We start from the raw sequence: 18583 nt of genomic DNA, 5'->3' as shown, positions 1-18583 counted from the left end.
ATATAAATAAGAAGAATCTTTACGCCCATAACTTAAAAAATGACCACCATACCTGTCAAATAATAGTTATATTAAGCACAAAACTGACGCCGGTTCAGAACTTTATATGAGCAAACGTCAGATGCACAATAAACTAATAAAACATGTTTTAATTGACACTGCAGAGGATCAAAGCGAGAAATACAACTTGTCGGCTCACTGTTCATTGTGCAGAAACTAACACTAACAAAATAAATCAGTTACTTAACTATTTAAATTTGCAATTGTCATTTATCATAATAAATTAAAATTACAAGAATAAAGTCGACGCATTATGAGATTAAAGTCGTAATATTTTGAGAATAAAACGAAAGGAAAGTAAAATCAAAGTGATGTAAAACATAAAACTGGAGCATCTGCTCTCTTGCATTAATGAAGCTGCTGGTTCGGAGCTCTATCGTTGTGATGATGTTCTGTTTAGCCTAATTTTGAGATTTTTTCTCTTTATTCTCACAATTCTACAACTTTATTCTAATAATTTTGAATTAATTCTCATAGGAATTTAATCTCATATTGCACAACTTTATCCGAGTATATTACGAATTTATTCTCAATCTAAATTTTTCCTTTTATTTAACAATGGCAATATAATGCCATTGTAGGATCAAAATGTATAGTTAAAAATAACGTACATTTTTATAAATGCATCTCAAAACACCTGCATTGGGTTTCATGACTGTTACACCATTAAACATGATTCCAGGGTGTTTTTAACAAAGCACAGTTTCAGTGCTTGATAAACGGTAAGACAGTGTTTTTTTTTTTGCTCTGGTGTGCAGCTTAAGTCGCCTACAATAATTAAATTCCATTTGATTTTAAACCGTATAAAAATCAATGCACCCCAAAGAGGCTATTTAACTCCACGCACATGACATGGAAATGTGAACCAGCACGGGCAGCGCGCATATACAGGCAGTAACAGTTTGATCATTTTTGTTTGACTTTAATGTGAGATTTTATCATGTTAAGACCTATTGTGCTATTTGGCTCATAGCTCACTGTGCTGCTACTCTGAGTAGCGTTTGAGGAAATTTCATTGCGATAAACATTCTTTATTTCGACGTACAGACTCCCGACGAAAACGAATCGGTTACCTTATGTAACCTCGGTTCTCTCTAGATGAGGGAACGAGTATTGCGTAAGCTAGCTTACGCTACGGGAAAGATTCATCTTTTCTGAGATATTGAAGCCAAAAAATTATCCTTAATTTTGTATCCATTGTCAACGCAGTGCAGCAGCTGCATACCTTGAGTGGGCTAGCTAGCGAGCTCATTGGTTGATCTGCGGCAACTGCAGCAGCCTATAGACGAACTTGAGTGAACTCGCGTCCAATGAGAGGCGCCCGCGCCGTCACTGTATCAAAGCCCGCCAGAATGGGCGTGGCTAGAGTGCATATAAGCGTAAGTTCGTAGGCTGGAACCCTGGTTTTCATTGAATGAAGCGAAAGTCGCTCGTGGCGCGAGCACGGCCGGCTACGCAATACTCGTTCCCTCATCTAGAGAGAACCGAGGTTACGTAAGCTAGCTTACGCTACGGGAACCCATTGTCAACGCCGTGCGCGCCAAGCATCCACTGCATGAGCCCCGGGGGGGGGGGACCTGGGGGAGCCCTTGTGAGTGGGGGAATAATATTTGGCCGGCAAGAGTGCGGGCCAGTGTGTGTGTAATACATAAGCACATAGTGGGAAGGGAAAGACAGAGCGGCGGTGCCGGTCTGTGTGGAATGTGTCCCATCAGTGCAGCTCACCAGGGGAGCTGTAGCGTATTAAACCGCTAGTAGTTTTGCCTGCAGGGCGGGCACTTCCAGATTGTAAAATCTGACAAAGGTGGAGGGGGAAGCCCAGCCCGCTGCCACACATATGTCGTGAATGGAAATCCCGCTGGACCATGCCCACGAGGAGGCCATGCCTCTAGTGGAGTGAGCCCTAATGCCTAACGGCATTGTAGGGTAGGTCTTTTGACGCGTACGCGGCAGCAATAGCGTCCACTATCCATCTAGACAGTGTCTGTTTCGAGGCGGCGAAACCTTTGGTGCGCCCTCCGAACGAAACGAAAAGCTGCTCAGAGCATCTGAAAGAGGCAGAGCGCGCAGTATACAATCTCAGTGCTCTGACTGGGCAAAGGAGATTGGCGTCGCGTTCGCTATCGGATGCTGGCAGCGCCGATAGGGAAATGATTTGTGCTCTGAAAGGATTACTGATCACCTTGGGGACATAGCCGTGTCTAGGCTTTAAAATGACCTTGGAGTCAACTGGTCCAAACTCAAGACATGCAGCGCTGACAGACAGCGCGTGAAGGTCTCCCACACATTTAACTGATGACAGGGCAGTTAGAAAAACGGTTTTGAGTGAAAGGTATTTCAAATCCACGGATTGAAGCGGTTCGAAAGGGGGGGGGCTTTCATAGCTTCGAGAACTACAGAAAGAGCCCAGATAGGAACCGATGGGGGGCGAGGGGTTCATCCTTCTAGCTCCCCTGAGGAAGCGGATGACCAGCTCGTTTTTTCCCAGTGACTGGCCGTGCAGGGGTTCAGCGAACGCCGCGACGGCCGCCACGTACACTTTGAGCGCGGATGGGGATCTGCCCTTATCCAGCAGCTCTTGTAAAAACATGAGCAGCGACGACACCCCACATGTCCGTGGGTCCAGGTCTCTGTCGGTGCACCATTTTGAAAACACAGACCATTTGGACGCATAGAGTCTTCTCGTGGAAGGGGCTCTAGCGTGTATGATAGTGTTTATTACTCCTTCTGGCAAAGCGACGGGTAGTCGTTGATCACCCACGCGTGCAGCGCCCAGCGCTCTGGGTGGGGATGCCAGATCGTGCCGCGAGCTTGAGAGAGGAGATCTGCTCTCACTGGAATGGGCCACGGGGCTGTCAGTGACAGCTGCGTAAGCTCCGGGAACCATGTCTGATTCTCCCAGCGCGGGGCTATGAGGAGCACCGAGTGACGCGTTTCCCTGATCCTCTGCATTACCTGTGGCAATAGCGAGACGGGAGGGAAGGCGTAAAGCGGGCGGTTGGGCCAGTCCTGGGCTAGCGCATCCTCACTTTTCGAGGATGCGCTAGCCCTGGGCAGTGAGAGTTCTCTTCTGACGCAAAGAGGTCTATCTCTGCTCTGCCGAATATGCTCCATAACTTCTGGACTGTTTGAGTGTGCAGGGACCATTCCCCTGGGGAAATATTGTCTCTTGACAGTCTGTCTGGGCCGTCGTTCAGGTGGCCTGGCACGTGTGTCGCCCTCAGCGAGCGCAGGTGGCACTGGGACCAACTCAGTATGCGTTTTGTCAGATGGAAGAGGTTCCTGGATCTGACACCGCCCTGACGGTTTAGATAGGATACCACAGATCTGTTGTCCGAACGGACCAGGACGTGGTGACCCTGAATGACCGGGAGGAAGCGCACGAGTGCGTACTCGACCGCTATCATTTCCAGACAATTTATGTGAAGGAGCTTTTCTTGAACTGACCACAGGCCAAAAACCGGAGAGCCCTCGCAGACCGCGCCCCAACCCGTGTTGGACGCGTCTGTCGAGATGACTTTTCGGTGAGATACAGCTCCCATCGTCACTCCCCGCTGATACTATTCGGCCACTGCCCAGGGCTGCAGAGCTGAGATACAGGTCTGAGTCACTCTGATCGGCTGGCGGCCCATGGCCCAAGCCCGGCAAGACGCACGGGTGTTTAGCCAATGCTGAAGCGGGCGCATGCACAGTAAACCCAGCTGAAGTACTGCTGCGGCTGAGGCCATGTAACCTAGCATTCTCTGAAATTTTTTCAGAGGCATGAGGCTGTTCATCTGAAAGGACACAGCTAGTCGCTGAACACGGGGCGCAAACTGTGTAGATAAGCGAGCCGTCATCGCCATGGAATCTAGTTCTATTCCAAGGAAGGAAATTGCCTGACTGGGCTGTAGTGAGCTCTTGGTCCAATTGACTGCAAGACCCAAACTGTTCAGATGACTGAGGAGATCTGTCCTGTGAGACAGAAGCTCCGTATGTGACTGTGCCAAAATCAGCCAATCGTCCAAATAGTTCAGAATTCGCAAGCCCTGACTCCGCAGGGGTGCGAGCGCCGCATCCATGCACTTCGTGAAAGTACGGGATGCTAAAGACAGGCCGAACGGAAGGACGGTGTATTGATAAACCTGGCCGTCGAAGGCGAATCTCAAGAATGGCCTGTGACGCGGATTTATCTGAATCTGAAAGTAGGCATCTTTCAGATCGAGAGAAATAAACCAGTCCCCCTGGCGCACATGCGCGAGGAGTTTCCTGATTGTAAGCATTTTGAACGGTCTTTTTGCGAGCACCTTGTTCAAAACCCTGAGATCTAATATTGGTCTGAGGCCGCCGTCTTTCTTGGGGACAAGAAAATAACGGCTGTAAAACCCCGACTCGCTCAGAGAAGGTGGCACTCTCTCTATGGCCCTTTTGCACAGAAGGTTTGCTATTTATGAACGAAGCATGCAGGCTGCTTCCGTGTTCACAGTAGTTTCGAGCCAGCTCTGAAGCGGGAGGGCGGCGATCGAACTGTAGCAAATAGCCCTGTTTTATTGTGCTTAACACCCATTTGGATATCCTGGGATAGCTTCCCACGCTTTGAAGCGTAACGCTAGAGGGTGAATGGCCAAATCGCCCTGATTGCCGCACACAGCGAGCTGAACAGAATGTGTGAGCGCGCTTACTGTGCTTATGCATGACTGCTCGCAGACAGCAGGGACAGGCTGTTCTGTGAGTGACTTCCCGATTGAGGTGAATGGGGAAAGAGTCACATCTGTTAAGTGATGCGCGAGCATAGTCACGGGCATGGGACTTACATACAGAGAGGTGTTTGCTGGCCGTGTGACAGAGCGGGCAGAGAAGGGGCGCGCGCACGGACTCGTGGGCGCGTTTATTGACTCTAACACTCGAGCTGGCTGTGCCCGCTTTATGTGAGTGGGCTCTGATAGGGACACGGGAAGTGTAATGCTTGTGTGTAGGGGTGAACACTGGATTGTGGGCACATTTTCTACACATAAGGCAAGTTTGCTTTTTACAAGATTTCTTTGGGTCGCCGTGAAAACGGCATTTGAGTGCAGGCAAGCGGGCAGTATCACCGGCTTGTTGGCTGCTGAATCCACCACTGCAGTAGCCTGAGAGAAGGGGACTGACAGGGGCGTAAGCTTTGACGGTGGTCCGCCGCGGCGGGACTGAGCCGTCGTTTCCTCAACAAAGCTAGGAGGACTTCGGTTGCTCAGGTTTCAGCGCAATCTTAGGCCGAGGCCCGCGGGGGGGGCGGCGGTCTGCGGCGGCGGTCTGAGCGCGATCTAGGGCAGCCGCCCTGTCGACGCTGAGAAGTCTGGCTTTGCTGAGCTGGGCGCTGTGAAGAGGCTCGTGCAGGAGGCTGGTCACGTTGGCGGCCTGCAGAGGAGCTAGCGCGACGAGGCAGGAACAGATTCATGGCTTGGGTGGCTTTCTGGACTTCTGAGAAACGGTCAACAATGCCACTCACCGCGGAACCGAAGGGACCGGACGGAGAGAGCGGCGCTTTGAGGAACGTGGAGCGTTCAGCTTCTCCCATGTCGGCTAGCATTAGCCATAGGTGTCTCTCGGTCACAGTCAGTGCGGCCATGCACTTCCCTAGGGCTTGAGCTGCAGCTTTGGTGGCGCGAAGGGCGAGATCCGTCGCGCTCCTTAGATCTGAAACAGCCTCTGGGTGCCTGCCTTTCTCATCCCACTCTCGAAGAAGGTCCGCTTGGAGGATCTGTAAGACGGCCATGGAATGCAGAGCAGATGCGGCTTGGCCGGCGGCGGCATAGGCGCGGCCAACACAGGCGGAAGTAGTTCTGCAGGCCTTAGACGGGAGCACTGGCTTAGACCGCCATCTCGCGGAGGGCGGGCAAAGGAGTGCTGCTACCGAATCCTCGACCGGGGGGATGGAAGAGTAGCCCCTCTCGGTGGCGCCGTCCACCGAAGCGAGAGAGGTGGAGACATGGGATCGGTTCCTGGCCGAGAGAGGCGCATTCCACGATTTAGAGAGCACGGCGTGGAGTTCCGGCAGGAAGGGAGCGGCCCGGGCCGCGGGCGCTGCGCGGCGATGGCTCTGAAGAAAGCAGCCGTCGAGTCTGTTGGGAGCCTGCTCAGAGGGCGGTGACCACTCGAGCCCGAGGCGGTCGACGGCCTGTGTGAGGAGGCGCGTTAGTTCTTCTTCGACTCCCGCGCGGGTCCTGCTGGATTCCTGGGCCGAGGAGGAGACTTGGGAGCCTGACCACTCCTCGCTGTCTGAAGCAATGATGGAACAGCAGCCCTTATCCTCCGCCTCGTCATCCGAGATGGCAGCAGTGCGGCCGCTCTGCGGCAACTGCGCGTCCCGGGGGGCGGGGAGGGTGAAAGCGAGGCTCGAGGGAGAGGCTCCGGCGAGGTAGTCGCTTCTAACACCGGTTCCGGCAGCCTTTGGGAGCGGCGCTTCTTTCTGCGCGGCGAAACGAAAGGCGGCGCGGCGGCTTCGGTCTTGAGTGCTTCGAGTCGAGCCCGCAGGGTCGACATCGGAAGCTCCTTGCAGAGGTCGCATCCGCCGTCAGCGAGGGCGAGCTCTGCATGTTCCAGTCCCAGGCAGAGAGCGCAGATGAGGTGACGGTCTCCGGCGCTGAGAGGAGCGCGGCATGAGGCGCAGGTGGTGCGAGGCATCTTTAAAAAGAAGCTCGTTGCTCTTTTTGTGAAGTTCGCTGAGGAACTAGCTTGCTCTAAAAAGGATACGTCGCCGGATAGCGTAGCTCGCAGGATGGCTGAAGGTGGCGAAGACGGCCGGCTTCTTCGAGCGCTGTCCAAGCTTGCTAGATGCCCCTCGAACGGCGACGCGGCTTCTGCAGTTCAGAGATGCGAAGAGCTTCGCCGAGTAGGTCAGGGTTCCAGCCTACGAACTTACGCTTATATGCACTCTAGCCACGCCCATTCTGGCGGGCTTTGATACAGTGACGGCGCGGGCGCCTCTCATTGGACGCGAGTTCACTCAAGTTCGTCTATAGGCTGCAGCAGTTGCCGCAGAGCAACCAATGAGCTCGCTAGCTAGCCCGCTCAAGCTATGCAGCTGCTGCACTGCGTTGACAATGGATACAAAATTAAGGATAATTTTTTGGCTTCAATATCTCAGAAAAGATGAATCTTTCCCGTAGCGTAAGCTAGCTTACGCAATACGAGAGAACCTCTCGTAAGAGAACCCCAATAACCGTTCGTGAAACTGAATGGTAAAAACGGTAACAGTGCTCATCCCTACTACAAATTATCAATGGATAATTATAAATCCAGATATTTGTTCATCTGATGTGTAACTTAACCAGTTAGCAACTAGCCAGTAACATGGCAATCTACTGGCATAAAAATCGTAGGCCTACATCATACAAATCCGATCGACTAATGCTAAATAAAGTCTGGTTGGTTCGCCGTTCAGTGAACTTGTTGCTAATTTGATTAAAAAAAAAGCTGCACCCCTTGAGAGAAAATAGAAAGCTCCCATTCGAGGCGTTTGTAACGTGTCGGATGAACTTGAGCACAAACAGCAGGTAAAAGTCAAATTACGAACAGTCAATTAATGCTTGTTGGGCTCACTGATCAAAATTCATTTACATTTGAAGCCAAAATTGCAGCTTGCCTTTTTTCTTTTGTACCCTGATGTGATTAACATTAAGCCTTCCTTTCTTCTTCTTTTTTTTATCATCACAAAAAAACAATAAGGCCATTAACAAAAGATCCGGAGCTTCAGCCCTATCAGCCAGGGTCTAGCTACGCCACTGAAACAGACAACATTCTTTCTCCAACTCAAAGTTAAGAAATGTAGTGGAGGCCATCTTTTTTGGCCTCAGAAGCATGTAAATACACTACAGTTGACTAGACCTTTCAGTATCTGCTGTACAGTATTTTTGGATTTAATCCTTTATTTTGGGTAGGGGTGGAGACAGGTCCATGAAGGGCAAACATTAAAGGATAATTACCATCTCTGGTACGCTGGAAGCAAACAATGTCTGGCTGTGTGCTTACACACAAACACACACACAGACACGATGCAGTCTGTTATTCAGCTACAAACAGGAGTGAAGGATTGAATGGAGATTGTATTTATCACCTCCGAACAGCTAGAGAGTTTGTGTAGATGTGCAAATTTTAATGAAACCTTTGTTTTCTGCAAGACAGTGCAGAAATTAAAACTAAAACAAAGACTGCTAATTCATGCTGTGTTTCCTAAAGTTCATTTGTGGCCTTGCATTGATTGACAGGAGCCTAACAGCAGCGTGTCGTGGTCCTGTACCGTCAAAGCATCCAATCATAACAGCCCAAGAGTGCGTGCATGCGTGCATGAACTGAATCAGACAGCAATTCAGCTGCTGACGCTGAAATAATTGACAGGTTGTTCACGAACATCTCAAAAGCTAAAAATATTTGAGTGAGAATTAAAAAAAAAGGAGGAACACAAACAGACTGCTGGTGGGTGAATGACTGAGTAGCAATATGTGATGTGAGGGAGATTGTAGAGGGTGACAAGTTATATGACAGACAGAGATTTGTACTACATTCTTATTAATCTCTAGAAACAAACTATCTCACAGTGTGAACCAAGATAACGCCAGAAAACAAGTTCCCCAAGTTGCAGTAAACAGATTTATTCATGAATTGCATTTTTGTAAACAAGGTCAAAAGAAGAACAGCTGTAAAGCTAACACTTGCACTTAAACAGGTTGTGTTTCAAAACTACCATTTTATCACAACATTATCCACACTCTGTGTATTGAGTGTATATTGTCCATCTTATTGTATATTGTATTGTGTTGTATATTGTGTGTCTTCATTTGAAAAAGTACAACCTGGTCTCATAGAATCACGTTACTATACCTACGTTTTTGCTAAATAATTTTTACTTGGCTCGTTGTACACATCAATGCACTTTCCTGGTGAGCTGATCTAACTGAGCAATTGAGCTCAACTGATAGAGCATTGAACTTGTGATGCAAAAGACCAGGGTACGAGTGCTGGCGAGAGGGCTGTAGGTTTGTGATTTAAAAATCGATAGACCACAAACCTTCAAAATCTCATCTGCTTGGAAAAAAATAGAAGAAAAAAAATTTGCTTTTAGCACCACACGGTGGATATGTCACCTCGGAACCGATAATACATATGTGTTATGATCCACATAATATCCATTTGCAAAAATGTTGTTGTTGTGGTGAGTTGTGATGTAATTACACACTTTACGTTAAGGTTATATACTTTAACACATGACACATTAGTAGCCATACAAGGTACTATATGTCAAAATGATTGATGAGGGGGGTGTGTCCGGAAGTAGTTGAAAGATGTTTATGTTTGATAAGACTGACCAGTCGTAAATAAACTTGACCATATTACTAAACACAACATCCCATATCATACACTCTTCTACAAAAGAAAGGTTTAAACAAATGTTTAATTAGATGTAAATACTTTTAATTCTACTCAGCTTAAACAAATATGGATAAACAAGAGTACTTACATTGATTATTTAACTAACAGACGTATCTAAAACTATGTTTTAAAGTTTATATGTCCCTCAATAAACTCCTCCTCCACACACACGCACACGCACGCACGCACACACGCACGCACACACACGCACGCCCGCACTAGTCTTCTGGTCATGAAACTTAAAGATATGGCTGACCACCACCACATGTTTAACTTTGGACACCACGCAGTATAACATGAACCTTATACGGGAGAAAATACTTATTTAAAACTTGTAGGAAAGACTAACTGATATATAATAATTGTTTTCTTCTAACAGGGTAATAAAGTAAGTATTGACATGTTTTTGGTCTTTGTTCTTTTTTTAATCTTTCTAATTTTCACCAAAGGTTGCAAAAAATACATATATTTTAATTATAATTTCATTAGAATGACAAAGTTACCATACCAGGAGGGTAGTCATCCAACACTACAATTAAATATCTCAAGTAATTACAGATATTTCCTAATTTCATTCTATAAAATCGTCAATTTAGACAACAATTATCACAGTAAATCTGATTTTAGCACACCCGTGAAAACATTGCATCGGTAATTAATCGCTATTCTATTCGTACTATTTGAAATAATAAAGACATCATTTTAGGGTAGAAGTAACAAACATAAGTCTATCTAGTATGTATTACTTAGTATGTTATGAAAACTGTCAAATAATAATAGTTCCAATAAAGCTATATCTAATAATGTTTTAAGGTAAGCATTCTTTTAACACTGTAAATGTAACAGTCACACTTAGAGAGCACAAGTAGATGTAGAACTCAACCAATGACATGAAATATTTATTTATTTGGTCATAAATGCTCAATCTAGCATAGCAACCTGCTGAATAATTTAGGCTTAGCCTTCTGATACAGTCATTGCACAAGGGATTTATGAAAACATGGCAGCCATCAGTCTGTAACACATGACAACAACGAAATAAATATCATAAACGTAAACTTTTGTAAATCCTATAGTTTAAATTCAAACAAGTTTTATCTTTAGTTATTTATAAAAATAGCCTTCTAACTCAAATTATAACACTTAAAACTACATATGCTCTCTTAAGTCACTGTTGTCACACTTAGAAAGACACTTTTCTGTGGTGAAAAAAGGGGCTTATTGTACAAAACACACACACATTGTGAGTCACGACTGTACTTGTGTGCTGAAAAACACACAATGCTGCAGTAAGAGCGGTATTATTTCTAATGTACTATATGTTCTACTTCAATTAAAGTTTTTGTGTATTTTGACATCCCTACAAGAAAATGAAAACCGGGCTTTAGTAAAAACTAATATACTCTGACACAAACCATGATTAACTAGCCAGATTCTCCCAATGTCAGGCATCACCAATATGTTTAGACTAACAAGGACCACAATGGAATACTTCTATGTCTTTGTTTTATCCTTGGTGAGATGTATCTTGCTTTTACCGTGACGTAAGTTGATTTCAGTCAGTTAACATGATTCTAAATAAATGTTTAAATATCTTTTAATCGTGTTCTCAGTCAGTTAACAAATCAGTCAGGTTTGAGACATTCAGGCCCATACATGTTTTCAAAACAATAATCTAATACTAAAGATTAAGACTGCCATTCCAGATAGGCACGGTTACCATGTTAACAAAAACCCTTGAAGAACATGTTATAGTACCTGCCATGGCTGGATGGGTAATCTGGCATACCGGGCATTTTCGTGGTGGGCTGACGCACTTTGGGGCCAATCGGGGCAGACTGGCCATCGGGCCGAGATAAGCTGAAATGAGCCACCGCATTATGCAGAACAGGCCACAAAACGGTGCCGCGACAACTTTTGGGCCAGTTTCTATGTCAAATCCCAAGACGATATCTCTTCCCATTCCACCCCTAGTACCATAGGCAGAAATCGCGGGGTGGTCGGGGGGGTCAGGACCCCCCCTATCTGAGGGTTGCCCCCCCCCTAAAATATCATTAAAATATGTGTATTGTAAATAATATAATGATATATTCTTAAAATAATTGTTTAAGAAATAAAATAATACAAATGCAAACGGGGCAACAACAAAAAAAACCCTTGGTGTCCCCTTCAAAAATTGCTCTTGAGAATTGTTATGTTTATTGTCCCCCCCAACATTTTGATGAAATTTTCGCCCCTGCCTAGTACCATCTGATATTTTGTTTGCAAGACGACAAACTTTAGGTAAATATGTGAATTCCAATCAAATTTAAAACTGTGAGTTTATTAAATGATTATATTACTAAATAAACCATTGTAACTAGAACAAATTAACAATACGTACAGGGCTGGATTGGTAATCTGGCATACCGGGCATTTTCCCAGTGGGTCGTCGAACTTTGGGGCCGATCAGGGGTGGACTGGCCATCAAGAGAACCGAGAGGGCCGGTGGGTCAGCCGCAAAATGTACCGAAGGAGCCGCGATAAGATAAAATTAGCTGCTGCGTTATGAATAACGGACAACAAAACGGTGCCGCTATATGAAGAAAAGGACTGCGAACCCCCCCACCCCACCCGCTCCGCTCAACAAGTTTTGGGACAGTTGCCATGTACAATCCCTGACAGATTTATCTTTCCAGTCCAGCCCTGAATACGTACATACTATGAAAACCGATCGGAAGAAAGATATCAGTAAAACTCTTACGTGGTTGCGAGGTAGGTTGTGCTATACAAACCACACTTATCTTTCACTACGATCCATGACTGTCATCAGACTGATGGTTTTGTTTTTTTATTGTCTATTTAAACAATATCGTATTAGGTTTTGTTGCATTTATTGCAATAAAATTTATTTTTGTATTTTATAATGTGACATTTGAACCAGGATCTTTAAAAAAACATGAACAATAAAACAGGATGACATGTATGACTTGGCCCTTTTTGGTCATTGCGTACAAAATAGAACTACTTTTACATTTGTCAGCAACCTTTCCATACAAATCTGTATTCAGACTTATGCTGTAAAAATGGTAACCTGCTATTGTTACCTCAAGGTATTATTTCTACTTGATCTAACCTGTAAAGTTAGTTTTGTTGGTGCAACTTAATATATTCAGGTTGATTTAGACTTGCATCGAAGAAGTTAATTTAGATGTTACTACATGAACTTAACATTTTTCAGAGTACACATTGAAAGTTAAATTACCAGAAAATACGGTCAGTAACACTGCCCCTTCAAATAGCACTGATGTTCCTTTACAGGGAAATATACCCATTGAATACTTCTAAATGCATTTCTGTCTGTAAAGCATATGCTTTGTTTGTGTACTGTCCACATACTATGATTAGAAATAAGAGAACAAGGTACTCTTAACAAATACTTAAAATCAAACACATCTTGAGTGTACACAGGGACAGTCTTGTCATTGCCATCTTTGTGTGCATTACACAAAGTAACTTGAGGTTACAATTACTTTGAAGAGTACATTTTGTATAAATATTCTACAATTAGTCATGGCAATTTATTATTTTTAACATTCATGTTGATCAGCTCCTGAATATCAATCTTAGTATCCTTTAACAATTGTAAAGTGAGTTGTAATTGAATTTAACACACAAGACGGGTAATATGAATATGAAGTATGAAGATAGTAATAACATATTGTAAAATGATACATGCAAGGTGATATGAGTCTGAGACAAAATAAGTCATCACAACATGAATGCTATCCCATAAGAGACCCTTTTAAGTTCTGAAAATGTGTAAATAAGACAGTATCGACAAGACATTATACAACATATGTCATCACTCTACATTTACAGTACAGTATTTGTTTAGATTTCGGTCAGTTTGAAAACTACATGACCTTAAGGCCTCTGCTAAATATTAAGAGGAAAAGATGTATAAAGAGTTACTTGTCATTTTTGTCCTTTTATTATGTTTTCAGAATCATGTTAAAAGTAATATATGATTACCATTTTATCCTCAATGAATTGAAGGGCTGGTTTAACTCTAACTTTCTCAGATTAGACTGGAGCAAAACTGATATATTATTACTGGTCACAAAAATCTAACTAATGTCTCTAGCTGTGACCTTGATGCTACTCTAATTTTCCCATATGCCACAGTCTTAAACTTAGGTTTCATTCTTGACCCTTCATTGACCCTAGATGCCTATATTAACAAACTCTCTTAAGCAGCATTTTTCCAACTTCATCGTATCACCCAACTTCATCCCTACGTTAGCCCGAAATATGTCGAATCATTAGTCCATGCATTTATTACATCTCGCCTTGAATACGGTAACTGCCTTTTTTCTGGACTACCGGCACACTCAATCTCCCGCTTGCAATATATTCACAATTCTGCTGCGAGAGAACTAACTTACACTAAACAATCAGCACATATTACCTATTTAACCTTCACTGGCTACCTGTCTCATCCCGTATTGGATACAAAATTCTCCTGCTTACATTTAAGTCACTCCATGGTCTAGCTCCGTCTTACTTTTCCGATATACTTTCTCCCTATATTCCTATTCGCTCACTCCGATCTTCTGGGTGAAAACTTCTTGTTCCTAGATTCCGCCTCTCTTCAGAAAAAACCTTAAGGTGCTCAATAGTGCAATATTCTGCTCAAAGAAAAGTGTGATACAGTCACTCCGTGTCCATTCGTGATGCTGCGTGTGCCTTTTAGTGTCAAGTCTGCGAGCAATAGAAATGTAGCTAAACTGAACTTTTCTTGGTTCAAACAGTGCATTTGTAAGCAGGGTTGCTTCTTACATCACTATCATCAGGATATTTAAAATGGAAAAAATGTGTTGATTTTATTTATTCATTATGTTATTCTGTATGATGTGCGAACATTGACCTTATTTTTATTTTAAATAGAGCTTTCTTTCTTTTCCTTTCGACCGGCCAATGGTGGTTCTGAGAAAATGTGCCCACTGCCCCAACATCTTGCCTCACCTCCAGTGTGCTGTTTGTCTGCACTGGTCTCAGAACAGTACGAAATGCACCTTATTTTCATCCATATAAACTCCAACTCAAACTAATGCCTCTGAAAGCAAACTTTTTAGCTTTTGGATGAACCCATTGATACTTAATGTGACAATGTACAGTAAATATAGGATTTCTAAGGGGGAAATAGCCCTATAGTCCACATCAGTGGTCATTGTGTTTAACAGAGTTAAACTATGAAACCCTTTGGAAATGATTAGAACGAACAACAATACAGCAAGTAATGTAAATAACGTTATGTAGTGTGTAAGCAAACTGTTGCTACAGTAAGTTGCTGCTGCTAAGATAACTTGCAGAGAAGATGAAACACTTTTACGCACGCCAGCTCCAGACACTCACACCTCTCCTGCTACTAAATCTAACTTCACAACAACAGCATATATGGGTTCTGTGAAACATAGCAAAATTGACGTTACCCACCTATCGAGAAGAAAAAGAGCAACTTCTCCATCTGTCTTCAAGCCTTTTACCTCTCTGTGGTCTCTCCACTGCTAAAAAGCCTCGCCGATGTTGAAACGGCTCCTAGCCCTCGACTTATCATAATCCTTCTTTTTTAGTTTATATTCCTCTGACATTTTTCTCTTGGCCTGTTTCTCATCCAATTATCCTCCTTGGAGTTTAGAAAGTTCACATCAGCCAGATTTGCCATCGGTCAACTAATGAATTTCCTTCTCGCTCTGCCCCCACCCCCCAACCTTTGCACATGCAAGAACCACCCCCCGTTGCTGTTTGGCTGGATTAGTGTTGTGTTGATTGTGTGTCCGATCCACTTTGTTTTTGTCCCATTTACAGAGCCAGGGCTGTGTACAAATGCAAGATTTGTACTGACATACAGCTAGCAGACTGTGAGGAGATATTTTTAGAATTTCACAAAAAGTGTATTAGATTAGAATTACTGAGTGCAGCTTTAAATGAAAAAAAAAATATGCACAGCTTATAGCGAAGACATAACACACAGACCACGCGAGAGGAGACGGGTCACACGAGGTAAAAAAAAAATATAGAATTTACAGAAAAATTAGTTATGAGAAAAGGTCCACTTTTGACTCCAGCCAGGTCTCCAAAGCAACCAAATTGGCCTGGTTGCTAGGGAGGGTAGACTCCCATGGGGTAACCTCCGCGTGGTCGCTATAATGTGGTTTGCTGTCGGTGGGGCGTGTGGTGAGTTATGCGTGGATGTCGCGGTGGATGGCGTGAAGCTTCCACACGCGATATGTCTCTGCGGTAACGCGCTCTACAAGCCACGTGATAAGATGTGCGGATTGATAGTCTCAGAGGCAGAGGCAACTGAGATTCATCCTCTGCCACACCGAATGAGGCGAGTAGCTATGCCACCACCAGGACTTAGAGGGCATTAGGAATTGGGCATTCCAAATTGGGGAGAATAAGGGGAGAAAATTATCCTCCATTTCATAAGCTCTAAATTTGCTTCTCATCTGACACACGCATCTGTGTTTCATGTGAGTGTCATGTGCACTCTCTCTGGCGCACACAAATGCATGCGAGTGCAGCAGGCTTCTAGGTATTTGTGCTCCAGACACAGGAGAACACAGAGCGGTTAAGTTGCGGCGAAGACCACAAAATTTACGTTACCCATTTTAATTCTATTGTTTTTGTTTTTTGTTTGGTTTTTACCTTAAAACACTATGAAGGAAATCAAACAGCTAGGAAGCCCAACAGTCTAACTACCACTGACAGAATATAGGGTTTTTAAACTAAGCATTATCTCTATAATTCTGTTAGAATTATATTAGATATTAGGGAACAAAATGGCTATGTTTGCCATCAGATATTCTTATATTCTCTTTTGAGATTACTTAAATCATTGTGTTGATTTTCATTGGATATTTTTTTACTTGTGTATTATTTTCTTTTGTTGCATTGCTTTGAGAATATAATGAGTTTCTTGTGGAAAGTTTGTAATAATTATAATATTGGTCAACAACATAAACTGAAATGTGGTATAATGCAAAATGTAGTATGGTTGATTGTATTTTTTATTTATTTATTTAAGTTTGACTGGATTACCCCAAAACAGACATTACAATTATAGTTATTTAATTGGCCTATACTGTATAAAGCCATTTTTATTGATTCATATAGTCATATAGCACACCCCTACCACTTGATATTTTTTATCTAATATATTGAAATTCATAAATTTTTAAGTGTGGTTGAAGTGTCCAAATAATTTTTGGGCCCAACGTATATTGTAAATTGTATGTGTATATATTGTATTTTGTGTCATGTTATTTCATGTTTACTGTGCCCTTTGGAACAAACCAAAATAATGCTCAGAAATGCTATCTAGGCAGGCAGCTCACTAGGTTTTGAAACACAGACATAATGCTGCACTTAAGAAGTTTTAAAGTTCTATCATTCGTATTTGTCACTAATAAATGTCACTAATTAAGTAGGCGGTAATGTCTCTATGTAAGAAGTAATGTCACCCAATACATCAGTATGGCATCTTCTCCAGATGGAGCAAAAGCAGTAATATGCTGCATCAAATGCAAGCATAATGGCCTGGATAAACAACAAAAATGGAGCAGATGAACAAAGACTCATCACAAAGTGCCTTTTTAGAGCAGAGCTAGAGTGACACATGCTAGTGGCAGTTCAATAATGACTACAATTAACAATCATTATGTCAAAACCATTTCTGAGGCCCATTATTATGTTGTTCTCAAAACCCTTCCTGAAAAACTAACATTTATTACTAACCTAGAAAGGTGGGAGAGAAAGTAGATAAAAGGGAGTTGAAGGTAGAAAAGTGAGAAAGACAGTGAGATGGCCCACAGAAAACAGCTCACACACTCAATCAAAATTACCTACATATTACACCCCACAGTGATCTTAATGCCCAAACTCAGAATCCCTTTTAATTATAGATATCAATATTCTATTTGATTATTAGGTGGTTGAAAATCTATCAAATTAGGTCAATAAGACAGAGCTTTCAACCAACACAACCTTGAAATTAAAGTATGCTTACAGTAAAAAAAATACTCCTCGTAAATCATTGATATCAAATCATTTGCATAAGGATTTGTAACTCTTGCAAAGCTTATCTGAAGATGGCAGAGAAAAATGTCCTGTCCCTTCTACTTTGTATTTGTTTTATCTAATGATTTGAATGATTAATATCACAGAGTTTTGGCGATAGTGTTGTGAGCTGTTGTATGCCTGCTGTTGCATCTTTCCCACTATATAAAATACAAATATTTTAAATGCACCACCCAGTTCTCTTATTAATTCCACTTGTAACAGCATGTTTATAACAAGAGGTACAGTATGTTGTGGTGCAGTGCCATGCCTCTCTGTGAGCTGGATGGCACAAAGGCATGGCACAGATGGGAGAGGCAGTCTGTTGGTGTCATGAGTAGAGTCTCTCTTCACACATTGCTTTACTCAGTCCCACATGCACATAATTAATGTAGAACAATATGAGCTTCGTCATGCCTAAAGTCTAAGGTGACTTCTTAGGGATGTAGTAGTTTGATCTGCATCAACACTGTGCATGTGGTTCTAACAGTTTGAAAGTGACATTTGACAGGTTTGTATGTGGAAAATGTCTGCCCACAAAATGTGTGCATTTTTAGATTATTTAATCACTTTGCATCAATTTAACCATCAATCACTCGGAGCATTGTACATATCGCTCAAGAACCGCTTCAGGCAGAGTGAAACGGTGTCAAGTGTGTGAATGCTAAAGAAGAAAGAGAACCTCATTTAAAGTAGTTGCAGTAGCTGCTCATTATGATCCTATCAGTCTTGTTTGTAAGTGTTAGTGTGTGGGTGGGTCTGGCGCACTTGCACTTCGAAAGTGTTTGCTTAAATATCACTGAGCATCTTTAAATATCTTAAAATCTGAAAACATAACACTGTCCTGTGCTAAGAACAGCACGAAAGAAAATAGACTATGTTTACAAGCTACTATAGGAATACAGAAAGGTTCCTCTGCTACAAGAACACAGATATTGTTATTAGTATTTGTCCTTTTGCTTTAGATGTTGGGTACTTCTCAAGTAAGTCAATTGCATTTCACTGCAGCACTAAGTGGCTCTGTGTTCAAGGT

The 18583-nt window shown here is 43.1% G+C and overlaps 1 protein-coding gene across 2 annotated transcripts in view; it reads right to left on the bottom strand.

Moving 5' to 3' along the window:
* Positions 1-18583, bottom strand: part of LOC127633151 (ras-related protein Rab-26-like) — a 104304-nt gene that overhangs the window by 40326 nt on the left and 45395 nt on the right. The gene's annotated exons all lie outside the window — the stretch shown is intronic.

The sequence above is a fragment of the Xyrauchen texanus genome, chromosome 40 (assembly GCF_025860055.1).
Source record: "Xyrauchen texanus isolate HMW12.3.18 chromosome 40, RBS_HiC_50CHRs, whole genome shotgun sequence".
NCBI classification, from domain to species: domain Eukaryota; kingdom Metazoa; phylum Chordata; class Actinopteri; order Cypriniformes; family Catostomidae; genus Xyrauchen; species Xyrauchen texanus.
Note: the sequence above shows the minus strand (reverse complement) of the source record. Positions and strands in the feature narration are given on the sequence as shown.